Here is a 25,385-nt window from a genome sequence, read left to right on the forward strand (position 1 = left end):
GAGAGTAGTAGTGGAAAAAGGAATATATTCAAATATGAACTACACAGAAGCATTCTGTGAAACTTCTTTCTGATCTGAGCATTCAGCTAACAGAGTTAAACCATACTTTTGATTGAGCAGTTTTGAAACACTCTGTCTGTAGAAAATGCAACTGGACATTCGTAGCGCTAAGTGGGTAATAGTGGAAAAAAGAAAATGTTCAAATATAAACTACACAGAAACATTGTATGAAACTTCTTTCTGTTCTGTGCATTCAACTAACAGAGTTGAACCCTACTTTTGATTGAGCCTTTCTGAAACACTCTTTCTGTAGAAACTGCAATTGGACATTCTGAGCGCTAAGAGGCCTCTATTGGGAAAAATAATATCTTCAAATAAAAACTACACAGAAGCATTGTGTGAAACTTATTTCTGATATGTTCATTAAGCTGACAGAGTTAAACCATACTTTTGATTGCGCAGTTCTGAACACTCTTTCTGTAGAAAATGCAAGTGGACATTCGGAGCGCTAAGAGGGTAATAGTGGAAAAAGGAATATATTCAAATATAAACTACACAGTAGCATTCTGTGAAAATTCTTTCTGTTCTGTGCATTCAACTAACAGATTTGAACCTTACTTTTAATTGAGCCGTTCTGAAACACTCTTTCTGTAGAAACTGCAATTGGACATGCTAAGCGCTAAGAGGCCTACATTGGGAAAAAGAATATCTTCAAATAAAAACTACACAGATGCATTCTGTGAAACTTATTTCTGATCTGTAAATTCAGTTAACAGAGATAAAACATATGTTTGATTGAGCAGTTATGAAACACTCTTTTTGTAGAAAATGCAAGTGGAGATTCGGAGCGCTAAGAGGGTAATAGTGGAAAAAGGAATGTCTTCAAATATAAACTACACAGAATCATTCGGTGAAACTTCTTTCTGATCTGTGCATTCAGCTAACAGAGTTAAACCATACTTTTGATTGAGCGGATCTGAACACTCTTTCTGTAGAAAATGCAACTGGACATTTGGAGCGCTAAGAGAGTAGTAGTGGAAAAAGGAATATATTCAAATATAAAATACACAGAAGCATTCTGTGAAACTTCTTTCTGATCTGAGCATTCAGCTAACAGAGTTAAACCATATTTTTGATTGAGCAGTTTTGAAACACTCTGTCTGTAGAAAATGCAACTGGACATTCATAGCGCTAAGTGGGTAATAGTGGAAAAAAGAATATGTTCAAATATAAACTACACAGAAGCATTGTATGAAACTACTTTCTCATCTGTGCATTCAACTAACAGAGTTGAACCTTACTTTTTATTGAGCCTTTCTGAAACACTCTTTCTGTAGAAACTGCAATTGGACATTCTGAGCGCTAAGAGGCCTCTATTGGGAAAAATAATATCTTCAAATAAAAACTACACAGAAGCATTGTGTGAAACTTATTTCTTATATGTTCATTAAGCTAACAGAGTTAAACCATACTTTTGATTGCGCAGTTCTGAACACTCTTTCTGTAGAAAATGCAAGTGGACATTCGGAGCGCTAAGAGGGTAATAGTGGAAAAAGGAATATATTCAAATATAAACTACACAGTAGCATTCTGTGAAAATTCTTTCTGTTCTGTGCATTCAACTAACAGAGTTGAAACTTACTTATAATTGAGCCGTTCTGAAACACTCTTTCTGTAGAAACTGCAATTGGACATGCTAAGCGCTAAGAGGCCTACATTGGGAAAAAGAATATCTTCAAATAAAAACTACACAGATGCATTCTGTGACACTTTTTTCTGATCTGTAAATTCAGTTAACAGAGATAAAACATATTTTTGATTGAGCAGTTATGAAACACTCTTTTGTAGATAATGCAAGTGGAGATTCGGAGCGCTAAGAGGGTAATAGTGGAAAAAGGAATGTCTTCAAATATAAACTACACAGAATCATTCGGTGAAACTTCTTTCTGATCTGTGCATTCAGCTAACAGAGTTAAACCATACATTTGATTGAGCAGATTTGAACACTCTTTGTGTAGAAAATGCAACTGGACTTTTGGAGCGCTAAGAGCGTAGTAGTGGAAAAAGGAATGTATTCACATATAAACTACACAGAAGCATTCTGTGAAACTTCTTTCTGATCTGAGCATTCAGCTAACAGAGTTAATCCATACCTTTGATTGAGCAGTTTTGAAACACTCTGTCTGTAGAAAATGCAACTGGACATTCGTAGCGCTAAGTGGGTAATAGTGGAAAAAAGAATATGTTCAAATATAAACTACACAGAAGCATTGTATGAAACTTCTTTCTGTTCTGTGCATTCAACTAACAGAGTTGAACCTTACTTTTGATTGAGCCGTTCTGAAACACTCTTTCTGTAGAAACTGCAATTGGATATTCTGAGCGCTAAGAGGCCTATATTGGGAAAAAGAATGTCTACAAATAAAAACTACACAGAAGAATTGTGTGAAACTTCTTTCTGTTCTGTTTGTTCAACTAAAAGAGTTGAACCTTAGTTTTGATTGAGCCGTTCTGAAACACTCTTTCTGTAGAAAATGCAAGTGGAGATTCGGAGCGCTAAGAGGGTAATAGTGGAAAAAGGAATGTCTCCAAATATAAACTACACAGAATCATTCTGTGAAACTTCTTTCTGATCTGTGCATTCAGCTAACAGAATTAAACCATACTTTTGATTGAGCAGATCTAAACACTCTTTCTGTAGAAAATGCAACTGGACATTTGGAGCGCTAAGAGAGTAGTAGTGGAAAAAGGAATATATTCATATATAAACTACACAGAAACATTCGGAGAAACTTCTTTCTGATCTGAGCATTCAGCTAACAGAGTTAAACCATACTTTTGATTGAGCAGTTTTGAAACACTCTGTCTGTAGAAAATGCAACTGGACATTCGTAGCGCCAAGTGGGTAATAGTGGAAAAAAGAATATGTTCAAATATAAACTACACAGAAGCATTGTATGAAATTTCATTCTGTTCTGTGCATTCAACTAACAGAGTTGAATCTTACTTTTGATTGAGCCTTTCTGAAACACTCTTTCTGTAGAAACTGCAATTGGACATTCTGAGCGCTAAGTGGCCTCTATTGGGAAAAATAATATCTTCAAATAAAAACTACACAGAAGCATTGTGTGAAACTTATTTCTGATATGTTCATTAAGCTAACAGAGTTAAACCATACTTTTGATTGCGCAGTTCGGAACACTCTTTCTGTAGAAAATGCAAGTGGACATTCTGAGCGCTAAGAGGGTAATAGTGGAAAAAGGAATATATTCAAATATAAACTACACAGTAGCATTCTGTGAAAATTCTTTCTGTTCTGTGCATTCAACTAACAGAGTTGAACCTTACTTTTGATTGAGCCGTTCTGAAACACTCTTTCTGTAGAAACAGCAATTGGACATGCTAAGCGCTAAGAGGCCTACATTGGGAAAAAGAATATCTTCAAATAAAAACTACACAGATGCATTCTGTGAAACTTATTTCTGATCTGTAAATTCAGTTAACAGAGATAAAACATATTTTTGATTGAGCAGTTATGAAACACTCTTTTTGTAGAAAATGCAAGTGGAGATTCGGAGCGCTAAGAGGGTAATAGTGGAAAAAGGAATGTCTTCAACTATAAACTACACAGAATCATTCGGTGAAACTTCTTTCTGATCTGTGCATTCAGCTAACAGTGTTAAACCATACTTTTGATTGAGCAGATCTGAACACTCTTTCTGTAGAAAATGCAACTGGACATTTGGAGCGCTAAGAGCGTAGTAGTGGAAAAAGGAATATATTCAAATATAAACTACACAGAAGCATTCTGTGAAACTTCTTTCTGATCTGAGCATTCAGCTAACAGAGTTAAACCATACTTTTGATTGAGCAGTTTTGAAACACTCTGTCTGTAGAAAATGCAACTGGACATTCGTAGCGCTAAGTGGGTAATAGTGGAAAAAAGAATATGTTCAAATATAAACTACACAGAAGCATTGTATGAAACTTCTTTCTGTTCTGTGCATTCAACTAACAGAGTTGAACCTTACTTTTGATTGAGCCGTTCTGAAACACTCTTTCTGTAGAAACTGCAATTGGACATTCTGAGCGCTAAGAGGCCTATATTGGGAAAAAGAATGTCTACAAATAAAAACTACACAGAACAATTGTGTGAAACTTCTTTCTGTTCTGTTTGTTCAACTAAAAGAGTTGAACCTTAGTTTTGATTGAGCCGTTCTGAAACACACTTTCTGTAGAAAATGCAAGTGGAGATTCGTAGCGCTAAGAGGGTAATAGTGGAAAAAGGAATGTCTCCAAATATAAACTACACGGAATCATTCTGTGAAACTTCTTTCTGATCTGTGCATTCAGCTAACAGAGTTAAACCATACTTTTGATTGAGCAGATCTGAACACTCTTTCTGTAGAAAATGCAACTGGACATTTGGAGCGCTAAGAGAGTAGTAGTGGAAAAAGGAATATATTCAAATATGAACTACACAGAAGCATTCTGTGAAACTTCTTTCTGATCTGAGCATTCAGCTAACAGAGTTAAACCATACTTTTGATTGAGCAGTTTTGAAACACTCTGTCTGTAGAAAATGCAACTGGACATTCGTAGCGCTAAGTGGGTAATAGTGGAAAAAAGAAAATGTTCAAATATAAACTACACAGAAACATTGTATGAAACTTCTTTCTGTTCTGTGCATTCAACTAACAGAGTTGAACCTTACTTTTGATTGAGCCTTTCTGAAACACTCTTTCTGTAGAAACTGCAATTGGACATTCTGAGCGCTAAGAGGCCTCTATTGGGAAAAATAATATCTTCAAATAAAAACTACACAGAAGCATTGTGTGAAACTTATTTCTGATATGTTCATTAAGCTGACAGAGTTAAACCATACTTTTGATTGCGCAGTTCTGAACACACTTTCTGTAGAAAATGCAAGTGGACATTTGGAGCGCTAAGAGGGTAATAGTGGAAAAAGGAATATATTCAAATATAAACTACACAGTAGCATTCTGTGAAAATTCTTTCTGTTCTGTGCATTCAACTAACAGATTTGAACCTTACTTTTAATTGAGCCGTTCTGAAACACTCTTTCTGTAGAAACTGCAATTGGACATGCTAAGCGCTAAGAGGCCTACATTGGGAAAAAGAATATCTTCAAATAAAAACTACACAGATGCATTCTGTGAAACTTATTTCTGATCTGTAAATTCAGTTAACAGAGATAAAACATATGTTTGATTGAGCAGTTATGAAACACTCTTTTTGTAGAAAATGCAAGTGGAGATTCGGAGCGCTAAGAGGGTAATAGTGGAAAAAGGAATGTCTTCAAATATAAACTACACAGAATCATTCGGTGAAACTTCTTTCTGATCTGTGCATTCAGCTCACAGAGTTAAACCATACATTTGATTGAGAAGATTTGAACACTCTTTGTGTAGAAAATGCAACTGGACATTTGGAGCGCTAAGAGCGTAGTAGTGGAAAAAGGAATGTATTCAAATATAAACTACACAGAAGCATTCTGTGAAACTTCTTTCTGATCTGAGCATTCAGCTAACAGAGTTAAACCATACATTTGATTGAGCAGTTTTGAAACACTCTGTCTGTAGAAAATGCAACTGGACATTCGTAGCGCTAAGTGGGTAATAGTGGAAAAAAGAATATGTTCAAATATAAACTACACAGAAGCATTGTATGAAACTTCTTTCTGTTCTGTGCATTCAACTAACAGAGTTGAACATTACTTTTGATTGAGCCGTTCTGAAACACTCTTTCTGTAGAAACTGCAATTGGACATTCTGAGCGCTAAGAGGCCTATATTGGGAAAAAGAATGTCTACAAATAAAAACTACACAGAAGAATTGTGTGAAACTTCTTTCTGTTCTGTTTGTTCAACTAAAAGAGTTGAACCTTAGTTTTGATTGAGCCGTTCTGAAACACTCTTACTGTAGAAAATGCAAGTGGAGATTCGGAGCGCTAAGAGGGTAATAGTGGAAACAGGAATGTCTCCAAATATAAACTACACAGAATCATTCTGTGAAACTTCTTTCTGATCTGTGCATTCAGCTAACAGAGTTAAACCATACTTTTGATTGAGCAGATCTGAACACTCTTTCTGTAGAAAATGCAACTGGACATTTGGAGCGCTAAGAGAGTAGTAGTGGAAAAAGGAATATATTCAAATATAAACTACACAGAAGCATTCTGTGAAACTTCTTTCTGATCTGAGCATTCAGCTAACAGAGTTAAACCATACTTTTGATTGAGCAGTTTTGAAACACTCTGTCTGTAGAAAATGCAACTGGACATTCGTAGCGCCAACTGGGTAATAGTGGAAAAAAGAATATGTTCAAATATAAACTACACAGAAGCCTTGTATGAAATTTCTTTCTGTTCTGTGCATTCAACTAACAGAGTTGAACCTTAGTTTTGATTGAGCCTTTCTGAAACACTCTTTCTGTAGAAACTGCAATTGGACATTCTGAGCGCTAAGAGGCCTATATTGGGAAAAATAATATCTTCAAATAAAAACAACACAGAAGCATTGTGTGAAACTAATTTCTGATATGTTCATTAAGCTAACAGAGTTAAACCATACTTTTGATTGCGCAGTTCTGAACACTCTTTCTGTAGAAAATGCAAGTGGACATTCGGAGCGCTAAGAGGGTAATAGTGGAAAAAGGAATATATTCAAATATAAACTACACAGTAGCATTCTGTGAAAATTCTTTCTGTTCTGTGCATTCAACTAACAGAGTTGAACCTTACTTTTGATTGAGCCGTTCTGAAACACTCTTTCTGTAGAAACTGCAATTGGACATGCTAAGCGCTAAGAGGCCTACATTGGGAAAAAGAATATCTTCAAATAAAAACTACACAGATGCATTCTCTGAAACTTATTTCTGATCTGTAAATTCAGTTAACAGAGATAAAACATATTTTTGATTGAGCAGTTATGAAACACTCTTTTTGTAGAAAATGCAAGTGGAGATTCGGAGCGCTAAGAGGGTAATAGTGGAAAAAGGAATGTCTTCAACTATAAACTACACAGAATCATTCGGTGAAACTTCTTTCTGATCTGTGCATTCAGCTAACAGAGTTAAACCATACTTTTGATTGAGCAGATCTGAACACTCTTTGTGTAGAAAATGCAACTGGACATTTGGAGCGCTAAGAGCGTAGTAGTGGAAAAAGGAATATATTCAAATATAAACTACACAGAAGCATTCTGTGAAACTTCTTTCTGATCTGAGAATTCAGCTAACAGAGTTAAACCATACTTTTGATTGAGCAGTTTTGAAACACTCTGTCTGTAGAAAATGCAACTGGACATTCGTAGCGCTAAGTGGGTAATAGTGGAAAAAGGAATATATTCAAATATAAACTACACAGTAGCATTCTGTGAAAATTCTTTCTGTTCTGTGCATTCAACTAACAGAGTTGAACCTTACTTTTGATTGAGCCGTTCTGAAACACTCTTTCTGTAGAAACAGCAATTGGACATGCTAAGCGCTAAGAGGCCTACATTGGGAAAAAGAATATCTTCAAATAAAAACTACACAGATGCATTCTGTGAAACTTATTTCTGATCTGTAAATTCAGTTAACAGAGATAAAACATATTTTTGATTGAGCAGTTATGAAACACTCTTTTTGTAGAAAATGCAAGTGGAGATTCGGAGCGCTAAGAGGGTAATAGTGGAAAAAGGAATGTCTTCAACTATAAACTACACAGAATCATTCGGTGAAACTTCTTTCTGATCTGTGCATTCAGCTAACAGTGTTAAACCATACTTTTGATTGAGCAGATCTGAACACTCTTTCTGTAGAAAATGCAACTGGACATTTGGAGCGCTAAGAGAGTAGTAGTGGAAAAAGGAATATATTCAAATATGAACTACACAGAAGCATTCTGTGAAACTTCTTTCTGATCTGAGCATTCAGCTAACAGAGTTAAACCATACTTTTGATTGAGCAGTTTTGAAACACTCTGTCTGTAGAAAATGCAACTGGACATTCGTAGCGCTAAGTGGGTAATAGTGGAAAAAAGAAAATGTTCAAATATAAACTACACAGAAACATTGTATGAAACTTCTTTCTGTTCTGTGCATTCAACTAACAGAGTTGAACCCTACTTTTGATTGAGCCTTTCTGAAACACTCTTTCTGTAGAAACTGCAATTGGACATTCTGAGCGCTAAGAGGCCTCTATTGGGAAAAATAATATCTTCAAATAAAAACTACACAGAAGCATTGTGTGAAACTTATTTCTGATATGTTCATTAAGCTGACAGAGTTAAACCATACTTTTGATTGCGCAGTTCTGAACACTCTTTCTGTAGAAAATGCAAGTGGACATTCGGAGCGCTAAGAGGGTAATAGTGGAAAAAGGAATATATTCAAATATAAACTACACAGTAGCATTCTGTGAAAATTCTTTCTGTTCTGTGCATTCAACTAACAGATTTGAACCTTACTTTTAATTGAGCCGTTCTGAAACACTCTTTCTGTAGAAACTGCAATTGGACATGCTAAGCGCTAAGAGGCCTACATTGGGAAAAAGAATATCTTCAAATAAAAACTACACAGATGCATTCTGTGAAACTTATTTCTGATCTGTAAATTCAGTTAACAGAGATAAAACATATGTTTGATTGAGCAGTTATGAAACACTCTTTTTGTAGAAAATGCAAGTGGAGATTCGGAGCGCTAAGAGGGTAATAGTGGAAAAAGGAATGTCTTCAAATATAAACTACACAGAATCATTCGGTGAAACTTCTTTCTGATCTGTGCATTCAGCTCACAGAGTTAAACCATACATTTGATTGAGAAGATTTGAACACTCTTTGTGTAGAAAATGCAACTGGACATTTGGAGCGCTAAGAGCGTAGTAGTGGAAAAAGGAATGTATTCAAATATAAACTACACAGAAGCATTCTGTGAAACTTCTTTCTGATCTGAGCATTCAGCTAACAGAGTTAAACCATACTTTTGATTGAGCAGTTTTGAAACACTCTGTCTGTAGAAAATGCAACTGGACATTCGTAGCGCTAAGTGGGTAATAGTGGAAAAAAGAATATGTTCAAATATAAACTACACAGAAGCATTGTATGAAACTTCTTTCTGTTCTGTGCATTCAACTAACAGAGTTGAAAATTACTTTTGATTGAGCCGTTCTGAAACACTCTTTCTGTAGAAACTGCAATTGGACATTCTGAGCGCTAAGAGGCCTATATTGGGAAAAAGAATGTCTACAAATAAAAACTACACAGAAGAATTGTGTGAAACTTCTTTCTGTTCTGTTTGTTCAACTAAAAGAGTTGAACCTTAGTTTTGATTGAGCCGTTCTGAAACACTCTTTCTGTAGAAAATGCAAGTGGAGATTCGGAGCGCTAAGAGGGTAATAGTGGAAAAAGGAATGTCTTCAAATATAAACTACACAGAATCATTCGGTGAAACTTCTTTCTGATCTGTGCATTCAGCTAACAGAGTTAAACCATACTTTTGATTGAGCAGATCTGTACACTCTTTCTGTAGAAAATGCAACTGGACATTCGTAGCGCCAACTGGGTAATAGTGGAAAAAAGAATATGTTCAAATATAAACTACACAGAAGCATTGTATGAAATTTCTTTCTGTTCTGTGCATTCAACTAACAGAGTTGAACCTTAGTTTTGATTGAGCCTTTCTGAAACACTCTTTCTGTAGAAACTGCAATTGGACATTCTGAGCGCTAAGAGGCCTATATTGGGAAAAATAATATCTTCAAATAAAAACAACACAGAAGCATTGTGTGAAACTTATTTCTGATATGTTCATTAAGCTAACAGAGTTAAACCATACTTTTGATTGCGCAGTTCTGAACACTCTTTCTGTAGAAAATGCAAGTGGACATTCGGAGCGCTAAGAGGGTAATAGTGGAAAAAGGAATATATTCAAATATAAACTACACAGTAGCATTCTGTGAAAATTCTTTCTGTTCTGTGCATTCAACTAACAGAGTTGAACCTTACTTTTGATTGAGCCGTTCTGAAACACTCTTTCTGTAGAAACTGCAATTGGACATGCTAAGCGCTAAGAGGCCTACATTGGGAAAAAGAGTATCTTCAAATAAAAACTACACAGATGCATTCTCTGAAACTTATTTCTGATCTGTAAATTCAGTTAACAGAGATAAAACATATTTTTGATTGAGCAGTTATGAAACACTCTTTTTGTAGAAAATGCAAGTGGAGATTCCGAGCGCTAAGAGGGTAATAGTGGAAAAAGGAATGTCTTCAACTATAAACTACACAGAATCATTCGGTGAAACTTCTTTCTGATCTGTGCATTCAGCTAACAGAGTTAAACCATACTTTTGATTGAGCAGATCTGAACACTCTTTGTGTAGAAAATGCAACTGGACATTTGGAGCGCTAAGAGCGTAGTAGTGGAAAAAGGAATATATTCAAATATAAACTACACAGAAGCATTCTGTGAAACTTCTTTCTGATCTGAGAATTCAGCTAACAGAGTTAAACCATACATTTGATTGAGCAGTTTTGAAACACTCTGTCTGTAGAAAATGCAACTGGACATTCGTAGCGCTAAGTGGGTAATAGTGGAAAAAGGAATATATTCAAATATAAACTACACAGTAGCATTCTGTGAAAATTCTTTCTGTTCTGTGCATTCAACTAACAGATTTGAACCTTACTTTTGATTGAGCCGTTCTGAAACACTCTTTCTGTAGAAACAGCAATTGGACATGCTAAGCGCTAAGAGGCCTACATTGGGAAAAAGAATATCTTCAAATAAAAACTACACAGATGCATTCTGTGAAACTTATTTCTGATCTGTAAATTCAGTTAACAGAGATAAAACATATTTTTGATTGAGCAGTTATGAAACACTCTTTTTGTAGAAAATGCAAGTGGAGATTCGGAGCGCTAAGAGGGTAATAGTGGAAAAAGGAATGTCTTCAACTATAAACTACACAGAATCATTCGGTGAAACTTCTTTCTGATCTGTGCATTCAGCTAACAGTGTTAAACCATACTTTTGATTGAGCAGATCTGAACACTCTTTCTGTAGAAAATGCAACTGGACATTTGGAGCGCTAAGAGCGTAGTAGTGGAAAAAGGAATATATTCAAATATAAACTACACAGAAGCATTCTGTGAAACTTCTTTCTGATCTGAGCATTCAGCTAACAGAGTTAAACCATACTTTTGATTGAGCAGTTTTGAAACACTCTGTCTGTAGAAAATGCAACTGGACATTCGTAGCGCTAAGTGGGTAATAGTGGAAAAAAGAAAATGTTCAAATATAAACTACACAGAAACATTGTATGAAACTTCTTTCTGTTCTGTGCATTCAACTAACAGAGTTGAACCTTACTTTTGATTGAGCCTTTCTGAAACACTCTTTCTGTAGAAACTGCAATTGGACATTCTGAGCGCTAAGAGGCCTCTATTGGGAAAAATAATATCTTCAAATAAAAACTACACAGAAGCATTGTGTGAAACTTATTTCTGATATGTTCATTAAGCTAACAGAGTTAAACCATACTTTTGATTGCGCAGTTCTGAACACTCTTTCTGTAGAAAATGCAAGTGGACATTCGGAGCGCTAAGAGGGTAATAGTGGAAAAAGGAATATATTCAAATATAAACTACACAGTAGCATTCTGTGAAAATTCTTTCTGTTCTGTGCATTCAACTAACAGATTTGAACCTTACTTTTAATTGAGCCGCTCTGAAACACTCTTTCTGTAGAAACAGCAATTGGACATGCTAAGCGCTAAGAGGCCTACATTGGGAAAAAGAATATCTTCAAATAAAAACTACACAGATGCATTCTGTGAAACTTATTTCTGATCTGTAAATTCAGTTAACAGAGATAAAACATATTTTTGATTGAGCAGTTATGAAACACTCTTTTTGTAGAAAATGCAAGTGGAGATTCGGAGCGCTAAGAGGGTAATAGTGGAAAAAGGAATGTCTTCAACTATAAACTACACAGAATCATTCGGTGAAACTTCTTTCTGATCTGTGCATTCAGCTAACAGTGTTAAACCATACTTTTGATTGAGCAGATCTGAACACTCTTTCTGTAGAAAATGCAACTGGACATTTGGAGCGCTAAGAGCGTAGTAGTGGAAAAAGGAATATATTCAAATATAAACTACACAGAAGCATTCTGTGAAACTTCTTTCTGATCTGAGCATTCAGCTAACAGAGTTAAACCATACTTTTGATTGAGCAGTTTTGAAACACTCTGTCTGTAGAAAATGCAACTGGACATTCGTAGCGCTAAGTGGGTAATAGTGGAAAAAAGAATATGTTCAAATATAAACTACACAGAAGCATTGTATGAAACTTCTTTCTGTTCTGTGCATTCAACTAACAGAGTTGAACCTTACTTTTGATTGAGCCGTTCTGAAACACTCTTTCTGTAGAAACTGCAATTGGACATTCTGAGCGCTAAGAGGCCTATATTGGGAAGAAGAATGTCTACAAATAAAAACTACACAGAACAATTGTGTGAAACTTCTTTCTGTTCTGTTTGTTCAACTAAAAGAGTTGAACCTTAGTTTTGATTGAGCCGTTCTGAAACACACTTTCTGTAGAAAATGCAAGTGGAGATTCGGAGCGCTAAGAGGGTAATAGTGGAAAAAGGAATGTCTCCAAATATAAACTACACGGAATCATTCTGTGAAACTTCTTTCTGATCTGTGCATTCAGCTAACAGAGTTAAACCATACTTTTGATTGAGCAGATCTGAACACTCTTTCTGTAGAAAATGCAACTGGACATTTGGAGCGCTAAGAGAGTAGTAGTGGAAAAAGGAATATATTCAAATATGAACTACACAGAAGCATTCTGTGAAACTTCTTTCTGATCTGAGCATTCAGCTAACAGAGTTAAACCATACTTTTGATTGAGCAGTTTTGAAACACTCTGTCTGTAGAAAATGCAACTGGACATTCGTAGCGTTAAGTGGGTAATAGTGGAAAAAAGAAAATGTTCAAATATAAACTACACAGAAACATTGTATGAAACTTCTTTCTGTTCTGTGCATTCAACTAACAGAGTTGAACCTTACTTTTGATTGAGCCTTTCTGAAACACTCTTTCTGTAGAAACTGCAATTGGACATTCTGAGCGCTAAGAGGCCTATATTGGGAAAAATAATATCTTCAAATAAAAACTACACAGAAGCATTGTGTGAAACTTATTTCTGATATGTTCATTAAGCTAACAGAGTTAAACCATACTTTTGATTGCGCAGTTCTGAACACTCTTTCTGTAGAAAATGCAAGTGGACATTCGGAGCGCTAAGAGGGTAATAGTGGAAAAAGGAATATATTCAAATATAAACTACACAGTAGCATTCTGTGAAAATTCTTTCTGTTCTGTGCATTCAACTAACAGATTTGAACCTTCCTTTTAATTGAGCCGTTCTGAAACACTCTTTCTGTAGAAACTGCAATTGGACATGCTAAGCGCTAAGAGGCCTACATTGGGAAAAAGAATATCTTCAAATAAAAACTACACAGATGCATTCTGTGAAACTTATTTCTGATCTGTAAATTCAGTTAACAGAGATAAAACATATGTTTGATTGAGCAGTTATGAAACACTCTTTTTGTAGAAAATGCAAGTGGAGATTCGGAGCGCTAAGAGGGTAATAGTGGAAAAAGGAATGTCTTCAAATATAAACTACACAGAATCATTCGGTGAAACTTCTTTCTGATCTGTGCATTCAGCTCACAGAGTTAAACCATACATTTGATTGAGAAGATTTGAACACTCTTTGTGTAGAAAATGCAACTGGACATTTGGAGCGCTAAGAGCGTAGTAGTGGAAAAAGGAATGTATTCAAATATAAACTACACAGAAGCATTCTGTGAAACTTCTTTCTGATCTGAGCATTCAGCTAACAGAGTTAAACCATACATTTGATTGAGCAGTTTTGAAACACTCTGTCTGTAGAAAATGCAACTGGACATTCGTAGCGCTAAGTGGGTAATAGTGGAAAAAAGAATATGTTCAAATATAAACTACACAGAAGCATTGTATGAAACTTCTTTCTGTTCTGTGCATTCAACTAACAGAGTTGAACATTACTTTTGATTGAGCCGTTCTGAAACACTCTTTCTGTAGAAACTGCAATTGGACATTCTGAGCGCTAAGAGGCCTATATTGGGAAAAAGAATGTCTACAAATAAAAACTACACAGAAGAATTGTGTGAAACTTCTTTCTGTTCTGTTTGTTCAACTAAAAGAGTTGAACCTTAGTTTTGATTGAGCCGTTCTGAAACACTCTTACTGTAGAAAATGCAAGTGGAGATTCGGAGCGCTAAGAGGGTAATAGTGGAAAAAGGAATGTCTCCAAATATAAACTACACAGAATCATTCTGTGAAACTTCTTTCTGATCTGTGCATTCAGCTAACAGAGTTAAACCATACTTTTGATTGAGCAGATCTGAACACTCTTTCTGTAGAAAATGCAACTGGACATTTGGAGCGCTAAGAGAGTAGTAGTGGAAAAAGGAATATATTCAAATATAAACTACACAGAAGCATTCTGTGAAACTTCTTTCTGATCTGAGCATTCAGCTAACAGATTTAAACCATACTTTTGATTGAGGAGTTTTGAAACACTCTGTCTGTAGAAAATGCAACTGGACATTCGTAGCGCCAACTGGGTAATAGTGGAAAAAAGAATATGTTCAAATATAAACTACACAGAAGCATTGTATGAAATTTCTTTCTGTTCTGTGCATTCAACTAACAGAGTTGAACCTTAGTTTTGATTGAGCCTTTCTGAAACACTCTTTCTGTAGAAACTGCAATTGGACATTCTGAGCGCTAAGAGGCCTATATTGGGAAAAATAATATCTTCAAATAAAAACAACACAGAAGCATTGTGTGAAACTTATTTCTGATATGTTCATTAAGCTAACAGAGTTAAACCATACTTTTGATTGCGCAGTTCTGAACACTCTTTCTGTAGAAAATGCAAGTGGACATTCGGAGCGCTAAGAGGGTAATAGTGGAAAAAGGAATATATTCAAATATAAACTACACAGTAGCATTCTGTGAAAATTCTTTCTGTTCTGTGCATTCAACTAACAGAGTTGAACCTTACTTTTGATTGAGCCGTTCTGAAACACTCTTTCTGTAGAAACTGCAATTGGACATGCTAAGCGCTAAGAGGCCTACATTGGGAAAAAGAATATCTTCAAATAAAAACTACACAGATGCATTCTGTGAAACTTATTTCTGATCTGTAAATTCAGTTAACGGAGATAAAACATATTTTTGATTGAGCAGTTACGAAACACTCTTTTTGTAGAAAATGCAAGTGGAGATTCGGAGCGCTAAGCGGGTAATAGTGGAAAAAGGAATGTCTTCAACTATAAACTACACAGAATCATTCGTTGAAACTTCTTTCTGATCTGTGCATTCAGCTAACAGAGTTAAACCATACTTTTGATTGAGCAGATCTTAACACTCTTTCTGTAGAAAATGCAACTGGACATTTGGAGCGCTAAGAGCGTAGTAGTGGAAAAAGGAATATATTCAAATATAAACTACACAGAAGCATTCTGTGAAACTTCTTTCTGATCTGAGCATTCAGCTAACAGAGTTAAACCATACTTTTGATTGAGCAGTTTTGAAACACGCTGTCTGTAGAAAATGCAACTGGACATTCGTAGCGCTAAGTGGGTAATAGTGGAAAAAAGAATATGTTCAAATATAAACTACACAGAAGCATTGTATGAAACTTCTTTCTGTTCTGTGCATTCAACTAACAGAGTTGAAACTTACTTTTGATTGAGCCGTTCTGAAACACTCTTTCTGTAGAAACTGCAATTGGACATTCTGAGCGCTAAGAGGCCTATATTGGGAAAAAGAATGTCTACAAATAAAAACTACACAGAAGAATTGTGTGAAACTTCTTTCTGTTCTGTTTGTTCAACTAAAAGAGTTGAACCTTAGATTTGATTGAGCCGTTCTGAAACACTCTTTCTGTAGAAAATGCAGGTGGAGATTCGGAGCGCTAAGAGGGTAATAGTGGAAACAGGAATGTCTCCAAATATAAACTACACAGAATCATTCTGTGAAACTTCTTTCTGATCTGTGCATTCAGCTAACAGAGTTAAACCATACTTTTGATTGAGCAGATCTGAACACTCTTTCTGTAGAAAATGCAACTGGACATTTGGAGCGCTAAGAGAGTAGTAGTGGAAAAAGGAATATATTCAAATATAAACTACACAGAAGCATTCTGTGAAACTTCTTTCTGATCTGAGCATTCAGCTAACAGAGTTAAACCATACTTTTGATTGAGCAGTTTTGAAACACTCTGTCTGTAGAAAATGCAACTGGACATTCGTAGCGCCAACTGGGTAATAGTGGAAAAAAGAATATGTTCAAATATAAACTACACAGAAGCATTGTATGAAATTTCTTTCTGTTCTGTGCATTCAACTAACAGAGTTGAACCTTAGTTTTGATTGAGCCTTTCTGACACACTCTTTCTGTAGAAACTGCAATTGGACATTCTGAGCGCTAAGAGGCCTATATTGGGAAAAATAATATCTTCAAATAAAAACAACACAGAAGCATTGTGTGAAACTTATTTCTGATATGTTCATTAAGCTAACAGAGTTAAACCATACTTTTGATTGCGCAGTTCTGAACACTCTTTCTGTAGAAAATGCAAGTGGACATTCGGAGCGCTAAGAGGGTAATAGTGGAAAAAGGAATATATTCAAATATAAACTACACAGTAGCATTCTGTGAAAATTCTTTCTGTTCTGTGCATTCAACTAACAGAGTTGAACCTTACTTTTGATTGAGCCGTTCTGAAACACTCTTTCTGTAGAAACTGCAATTGGACATGCTAAGCGCTAAGAGGCCTACATTGGGAAAAAGAATATCTTCAAATAAAAACTACACAGATGCATTCTCTGAAACTTATTTCTGATCTGTAAATTCAGTTAACAGAGATAAAATATATTTTTGATTGAGCAGTTATGAAACACTCTTTTTGTAGAAAATGCAAGTGGAGATTCGGAGCGCTAAGAGGGTAATAGTGGAAAAAGGAATGTCTTCAACTATAAACTACACAGAATCATTCGGTGAAACTTCTTTCTGATCTGTGCATTCAGCTAACAGAGTTAAACCATACTTTTGATTGAGCAGATCTGAACACTCTTTCTGTAGAAAATGCAACTGGACACTTGGAGCGCTAAGAGCGTAGTAGTGGAAAAAGGAATATATTCAAATATAAACTACACAGAAGCATTCTGTGAAACTTCTTTCTGATCTGAGCATTCAGCTAACAGAGTTAAACCATACTTTTGATTGAGCAGTTTTGAAACACTCTGTCTGTAGAAAATGCAACTGGACATTCGTAGCGCTAAGTGGGTAATAGTGGAAAAAAGAATATGTTCAAATATAAACTACACAGAAGCATTGTATGAAACTTCTTTCTGTTCTGTGCATTCAACTAACAGAGTTGAACCTTACTTTTGATTGAGCCGTTCTGAAACACTCTTTCTGTAGAAACTGCAATTGGACATTCTGAGCGCTAAGAGGCCTATATTGGGAAAAAGAATGTCTACAAATAAAAACTACACAGAAGAATTGTGTGAAACTTCTTTCTGTTCTGTTTGTTCAACTAAAAGAGTTGAACCTTAGTTTTGATTGAGCCGTTCTGAAACACTCTTTCTGTAGAAAATGCAGGTGGAGATTCGGAGCGCTAAGAGGGTAATAGTGGAAAAAGGAATGTCTCCAAATATAAACTACACAGAATCATTCTGTGAAACTTCTTTCTGATCTGTGCATTCAGCTAACAGAGTTAAACCATACTTTTGATTGAGCAGATCTGAACACTCTTTCTGTAGAAAATGCAACTGGACATTTGGAGCGCTAAGAGAGTAGTAGTGGAAAAAGGAATATATTCAAATATTAACTACACAGAAGCATTCTGTGAAACTTCTTTCTGATCTGAGCATTCAGCTAACAGAGTTAAACCATACTTTTGATTGAGCAGTTTTGAAACACTCTGTCTGTAGAAAATGCAACTGGACATTCGTAGCGCCAACTGGGTAATAGTGGAAAAAATAATATGTTCAAATATAAACTACACAGAAGCATTGTATGAAATTTCTTTCTGTTCTGTGCATTCAACTAACAGAGTTGAACCTTAGTTTTGATTGAGCCTTTCTGAAACACTCTTTCTGTAGAAACTGCAATTGGACATTCTGAGCGCTAAGAGGCCTATATTGGGAAAAATAATATCTTCAAATAAAAACAACACAGAAGCATTGTGTGAAACTTATTTCTGATATGTTCATTAAGCTAACAGAGTTAAACCATACTTTTGATTGCGCAGTTCTGAACACTCTTTCTGTAGAAAATGCAAGTGGACATTCGGAGCGCTAAGAGGGTAATAGTGGAAAAAGTAATATATTCAAATATAAACTACACAGTAGCATTCTGTGAAAATTCTTTCTGTTCTGTGCATTCAACTAACAGAGTTGAACCTTACTTTTGATTGAGCCGTTCTGAAACACTCTTTCTGTAGAAACTGCAATTGGACATGCTAAGCGCTAAGAGGCCTACATTGGGAAAAAAAATATCTTCAAAAAAAACTACACAGATGCATTCTGTGAAACTTATTTCTGATCTGTAAATTCAGTTAACAGAGATAAAACATATTTTTGATTGAGCAGTTATGAAACACTCTTTTTGTAGAAAATGCAAGTGGAGATTCGGAGCGCTAAGAGGGTAATAGTGGAAAAAGGAATGTCTTCAACTATAAACTACACAGAATCATTCGGTGAAACTTCTTTCTGATCTGTGCATTCAGCTAACAGAGTTAAACCATACTTTTGATTGAGCAGATCTGAACACTCTTTCTGTAGAAAATGCAACTGGACATTTGGAGCGCTAAGAGCGTAGTAGTGGAAAAAGTAATATATTCAAATATAAACTACACAGAAGCATTCTGTGAAACTTTTTTCTGATCTGAGCATTCAGCTAACAGAGTTAAACCATAATTTTGATTGAGCAGTTTTGAAACACGCTGTCTGTAGAAAATGCAACTGGACATTCGTAGCGCTAAGTGGGTAATAGTGGAAAAAAGAATATGTTCAAATATAAACTACACAGAAGCATTGTATGAAACTTCTTTCTGTTCTGTGCATTCAACTAACAGAGTTGAAACTTACTTTTGATTGAGCCGTTCTGAAACACTCTTTCTGTAGAAACTGCAATTGGACATTCTGAGCGCTAAGAGGCCTATATTGGGAAAAAGAATGTCTACAAATAAAAACTACACAGAAGAATTGTGTGAAACTTCTTTCTGTTCTGTTTGTTCAACTAAAAGAGTTGAACCTTAGATTTGATTGAGCCGTTCTGAAACACTCTTTCTGTAGAAAATGCAGGTGGAGATTCGGAGCGCTAAGAGGGTAATAGTGGAAACAGGAATGTCTCCAAATATAAACTACACAGAATCATTCTGTGAAACTTCTTTCTGATCTGTGCATTCAGCTAACAGAGTTAAACCATACTTTTGATTGAGCAGATCTGAACACTCTTTCTGTAGAAAATGCAACTGGACATTTGGAGCGCTAAGAGAGTAGTAGTGGAAAAAGGAATATATTCAAATATAAACTACACAGAAGCATTCTGTGAAACTTCTTTCTGATCTGAGCATTCAGCTAACAGAGTTAAACCATACTTTTGATTGAGCAGTTTTGAAACCCTCTGTCTGTAGAAAATGCAACTGGACATTCGTAGCGCCAACTGGGTAATAGTGGAAAAAAGAATATGTTCAAATATAAACTACACAGAAGCATTGTATGAAATTTCTTTCTGTTCTGTGCATTCAACTAACAGAGTTGAACCTTAGTTTTGATTGAGCCTTTCTGAAACACTCTTTCTGTAGAAACTGCAATTGGACATTCTGAGCGCTAAGAGGCCTATATTGGGAAAAATAATATCTTCAAATAAAAACAACACAGAAGCATTGTGTGAAACTTATTTCTGATATGTTCATTAAGCTAACAGAGTTAAACCATACTTTTGATTGCGCAGTTCTGAACACTCTTTCTGTAGAAAATGCAAGTGGACATTCGGAGCGCTAAGAGGGTAATAGTGGAAAAAGGAATATATTCAAATATAAACTACACAGTAGCATTCTGTGAAAATTCTTTCTGTTCTGTGCATTCAACTAACAGAGTTGAACCTTACTTTTGATTGAGCCGTTCTGAAACACTCTTTCTGTAGAAACTGCAATTGGACATGCTAAGCGCTAAGAGGCCTACATTGGGAAAAAAAATATCTTCAAATAAAAACTACACAGATGCATTCTCTGAAACTTATTTCTGATCTGTAAATTCAGTTAACAGAGATAAAACATATTTTTGATTCAGCAGTTATGAAACACTCTTTTTGTAGAAAATGCAAGTGGAGATTCGGAGCGCTAAGAGGGTAATAGTGGAAAAAGGAATGTCTTCAACTATAAACTACACAGAATCATTCGGTGAAACTTCTTTCTGATCTGTGCATTCAGCTAACAGAGTTAAACCATACTTTTGATTGAGCAGATCTGAACACTCTTTCTGTAGAAAATGCAACTGGACATTTGGAGTGCTAAGAGCGTAGTAGTGGAAAAAGGAATATATTCAAATATAAACTACACAGAAGCATTCTGTGAAACTTCTTTCTGATCTGAGCATTCAGCTAACAGAGTTAAACCATACTTTTGATTGAGCAGTTTTGAAACACTCTGTCTGTAGAAAATGCAACTGGACATTCGTAGCGCTAAGTGGGTAATAGTGGAAAAAAGAATATGTTCAAATATAAACTACACAGAAGCATTGTATGAAACTTCTTTCTGTTCTGTGCATTCAACTAACAGAGTTGAACCTTACTTTTGATTGAGCCGTTCTGAAACACTCTTTCTGTAGAAACTGCAATTGGACATTCTGAGCGCTAAGAGGCCTATATTGGGAAAAAGAATGTCTACAAATAAAAACTACACAGAAGAATTGTGTGAAACTTCTTTCTGTTCTGTTTTTTCAACTAAAAGAGTTGAACCTTAGTTTTGATTGAGCCGTTCTGAAACACTCTTTCTGTAGAAAATGCAGGTGGAGATTTGGAGCGCTAAGAGGGTAATAGTGGAAAAAGGAATGTCTCCAAATATAAACTACACAGAATCATTCTGTGAAACTTCTTTCTGATCTGTGCATTCAGCTAACAGAGTTAAACCATACTTTTGATTGAGCAGATCTGAACACTCTTTCTGTAGAAAATGCAACTGGACATTTGGAGCGCTAAGAGAGTAGTAGTGGAAAAAGGAATATATTCAAATATTAACTACACAGAAGCATTCTGTGAAACTTCTTTCTGATCTGAGCATTCAGCTAACAGAGTTAAACCATACTTTTGATTGAGCAGTTTTGAAACACTCTGCCTGTAGAAAATGCAACTGGACATTCGTAGCGCCAACTGGGTAATAGTGGAAAAAATAATATGTTCAAATATAAACTACACAGAAGCATTGTATGAAATTTCTTTCTGTTCTGTGCATTCAACTAACAGAGTTGAACCTTAGTTTTGATTGAGCCTTTCTGAAACACTCTTTCTGTAGAAACTGCAATTGGACATTCTGAGCGCTAAGAGGCCTATATTGGGAAAAATAATATCTTCAAATAAAAACAACACAGAAGCATTGTGTGAAACTTATTTCTGATATGTTCATTAAGCTAACAGAGTTAAACCATACTTTGGTTGCGCAGTTCTGAACACTCTTTCTGTAGAAAATGCAAGTGGACATTCGGAGCGCTAAGAGGGTAATAGTGGAAAAAGGAATATATTCAAATATAAACTACACAGTAGCATTCTGTGAAAATTCTTTCTGTTCTGTGCATTCAACTAACAGAGTTGAACCTTACTTTTAATTGAGCTGTTCTGAAACACTCTTTCTGTAGAAACTGCAATTGGACATGCTAAGCGCTAAGAGGCCTACATTGGGAAAAAGAATATCTTCAAATAAAAACTACACAGATGCATTCTGTGAAACTTATTTCTGATCTGTAAATTCAGATAACAGAGATAAAACATATTTTTGATTGAGCAGTTATGAAACACTCTTTTTGTAGAAAATGCAAGTGGAGATTCGGAGCGCTAAGAGGTTAATAGTGTAAAAAGAAATGTCTTCAAATATAAACTACACAGAATCATACGGTGAAACTTCTTTCTGATCTGTGCATTCAGCTAACAGAGTTAAACCATACTTTTGATTGAGCAGATCTGAACACTCTTTGTGTAGAAAATGCAACTGGACATTTGGAGCGCTAAGAGTGTAGTAGTGGAAAAAGGAATATATTCAAATACAAACTACACAGAAGCATTCTGTGAAACTTCTTTCTGATCTGAGCATTCAGCTAACAGAGTTAAACCATACTTTTGATTGAGCAGTTTTGAAACACTCTGTCTGTAGAAAATGCAACAGGACATTCGTAGCGCTAAGTGGGTAATAGTGGAAAAAAGAATATGTTCAAATATAAACTACACAGAAGCATTGTATGAAACTTCTTTCTGTTCTGTGCATTCAACTAACAGAGTTGAACCTTACTTTTGATTGAGCCGTTCTGAAACACTCTTTCTGTGGAAACTGCAATTGGACATTCTGAGCGCTAAGAGGCCTATATTGGGAAAAAGAATGTCTACAAATAAAAACTACAGAGAAGAATTGTGTGAAACTTGTTTCTGTTCTGTTTGTTCAACTAAAAGAGTTGAACTTTAGTTTTCATTGAGCCGTTCTGAAACACTCTTTCTGTAGAAAATGCAAGTGGAGATTCGGAGCGCTAAGAGGGTAATAGTGGAAAAAGGAATATCTCCAAATATAAACTACACAGAATCATTCTGTGAAACTTCTTTCTGATCTGTGCATTCAGCTAACAGAGTTAAACCATACTTTTGATTGAGCAGATCTGAACACTCTTTCTGTAGAAAATGCAACTGGACATTTGGAGCGCTAAGAGAGTAGTAGTGGAAAAAGGAATACATTCAAATATAAACTACACAGAAGCATTCTGTGAAACTTCTTTCTGATCTGAGCATTCAGCTAACAGAGTTAAACCATACTTTTGATTCAGCAGTTTTGAAACACTCTGTCTGTAGAAAATGCAACTGGACATTCGTAGCGCCAAGTGGGTAATAGTGGAAAAAAGAATATGTTCAAATATAAACTACACAGAAGCATTGTATGAAATTTCTTTCTGTTCTGTGCATTCAACTAACAGAGTTGAACCTTACTTTTGATTGAGCCTTTCTGAAACACTCTTTCTGTAGAAACTGCAATTGGACCTTCTGAGCGCTAAGAGTCCTATATTGGGAAAAAAAAATATCTTCAAATAAAAACTACACAGAAGCATTGTGTGAAACTTATTTCTGATATGTTCATTAAGCTAACAGAGTTAAACCATACTTTTGATTGCGCAGTTCTGAACACTCTTTCTGTAGAAAATGCAAGTGGACATTCGGAGCGCTAAGAGGGTAATGGTGGAAAAAGGAATATATTCAAATATAAACGACACAGTAGCATTCTGTGAAAATTCTTTCTGTTCTGTGCATTCAACTAACAGAGTTGAACCTTACTTTTGATTGAGCCGTTCTGAAACACTCTTTCTGTAGAAACTGCAATTGGACATGCTAAGCGTTAAGAGGCCTACATTGGGAAAAAGAATATCTTCAAATAAAAACTACACAGATGCATTCTGTGAAACTTATTTCTGATCTGTAAATTCAGTTAACAGAGATAAAACATATTTTTGATTGAGCAGTTATGAAACACTCTTTTTGTAGAAAATGCAAGTGGAGATTCGGAGCGCTAAGAGGGTAATAGTGGAAAAAGGAATGTCTTCAAATATAAACTACACAGAATCATTCGGTGAAACTTCTTTCTGATCTGTGCATTCAGCTAACAGAGTTAAACCATACTTTTGATTGAGCAGATCTGAACACTCTTTCTGTAGAAAATGCAACTGGACATTTGGAGCGCTAAGAGAGTAGTAGTGGAAAAAGGAATATATTCAAATATAAACTACACAGAAGCATTCTGTGAAACTTCTTTCTGATCTGAGCATTCAGCTAACAGAGTTAAACCATACTTTTGATTGAGCAGTTTTGAAACACTCTGTCTGTAGAATATGCAACTGCACATTCGTAGCGCCAAGTGGGTAATAGTGGAAAAAAGAATATGTTCAAATATAAACTACACAGAAGCATTGTATGAAACTTCTTTCTGTTCTGTGCATTCAACTAACAGAGTTGAACCTTACTTTTGATTGAGCCTTTCTGAAACACTCTTTCTGTAGAAACTGCAATTGAACATTCTGAGCGCTAAGAGGCCTCTATTGGGAAAAATAATATCTTCAAATAAAAACTACACAGAAGCATTGTGTGAAACTTATTTCTGATATGTTCATTAAGCTAACAGAGTTAAACCATACTTTTGATTGCGCAGTTCTGAACACTCTTTCTGTAGAAAATGCAAGTGGACATTCGGAGCGCTAAGAGGGTAATAGTGGAAAAAGGAATATATTCAAATATAAACTACACAGTAGCATTCTGTGAAAATTCTTTCTGTTCTGTGCATTCAACTAACAGAGTTGAACCTTACTTTTGATTGAGCCGTTCTGAAACACTCTTTCTGTAGAAACTGCAATTGGACATGCTAAGCGCTAAGAGGCCTACATTGGGAAAAAGAATATCTTCAAATAAAAACTACACAGATGCATTCTGTGAAACTTATTTCTGATCTGTAAATTCAGTTAACAGAGATAAAACATATTTTTGATTGAGCAGTTATGAAACACTCTTTTTGTAGAAAATGCAAGTGGAGATTCGGAGCGCTAAGAGGGTAATAGTGGAAAAAGGAATGTCTTCAACTATAAACTACACAGAATCATTCGGTGAAACTTCTTTCTGATCTGTGCATTCAGCTAACAGAGTTAAACCATACTTTTGATTGAGCAGATCTGAACACTCTTTCTGTAGAAAATGCAACTGGACATTTGGAGCGCTAAGAGCGTAGTAGTGGAAAAAGGAATATATTCAAATATAAACTACACAGAAGCATTCTGTGAAACTTCTTTCTGATCTGAGCATTCAGCTAACAGAGTTAAACCATACTTTTGATTGAGCAGTTTTGAAACACTCTGTCTGTAGAAAATGCAACTGGACATTCGTAGCGCTAAGTGGGTAATAGTGGAAAAAAGAATATGTTCAAATATAAACTACACAGAAGCATTGTATGAAACTTCTTTCTGTTCTGTGCATTCAACTAACAGAGTTGAAACTTACTTTTGATTGAGCCGTTCT

The sequence above is a fragment of the Symphalangus syndactylus genome, chromosome 9, assembly GCF_028878055.3.
Source record: "Symphalangus syndactylus isolate Jambi chromosome 9, NHGRI_mSymSyn1-v2.1_pri, whole genome shotgun sequence".
Taxonomy (NCBI): domain Eukaryota; kingdom Metazoa; phylum Chordata; class Mammalia; order Primates; family Hylobatidae; genus Symphalangus; species Symphalangus syndactylus.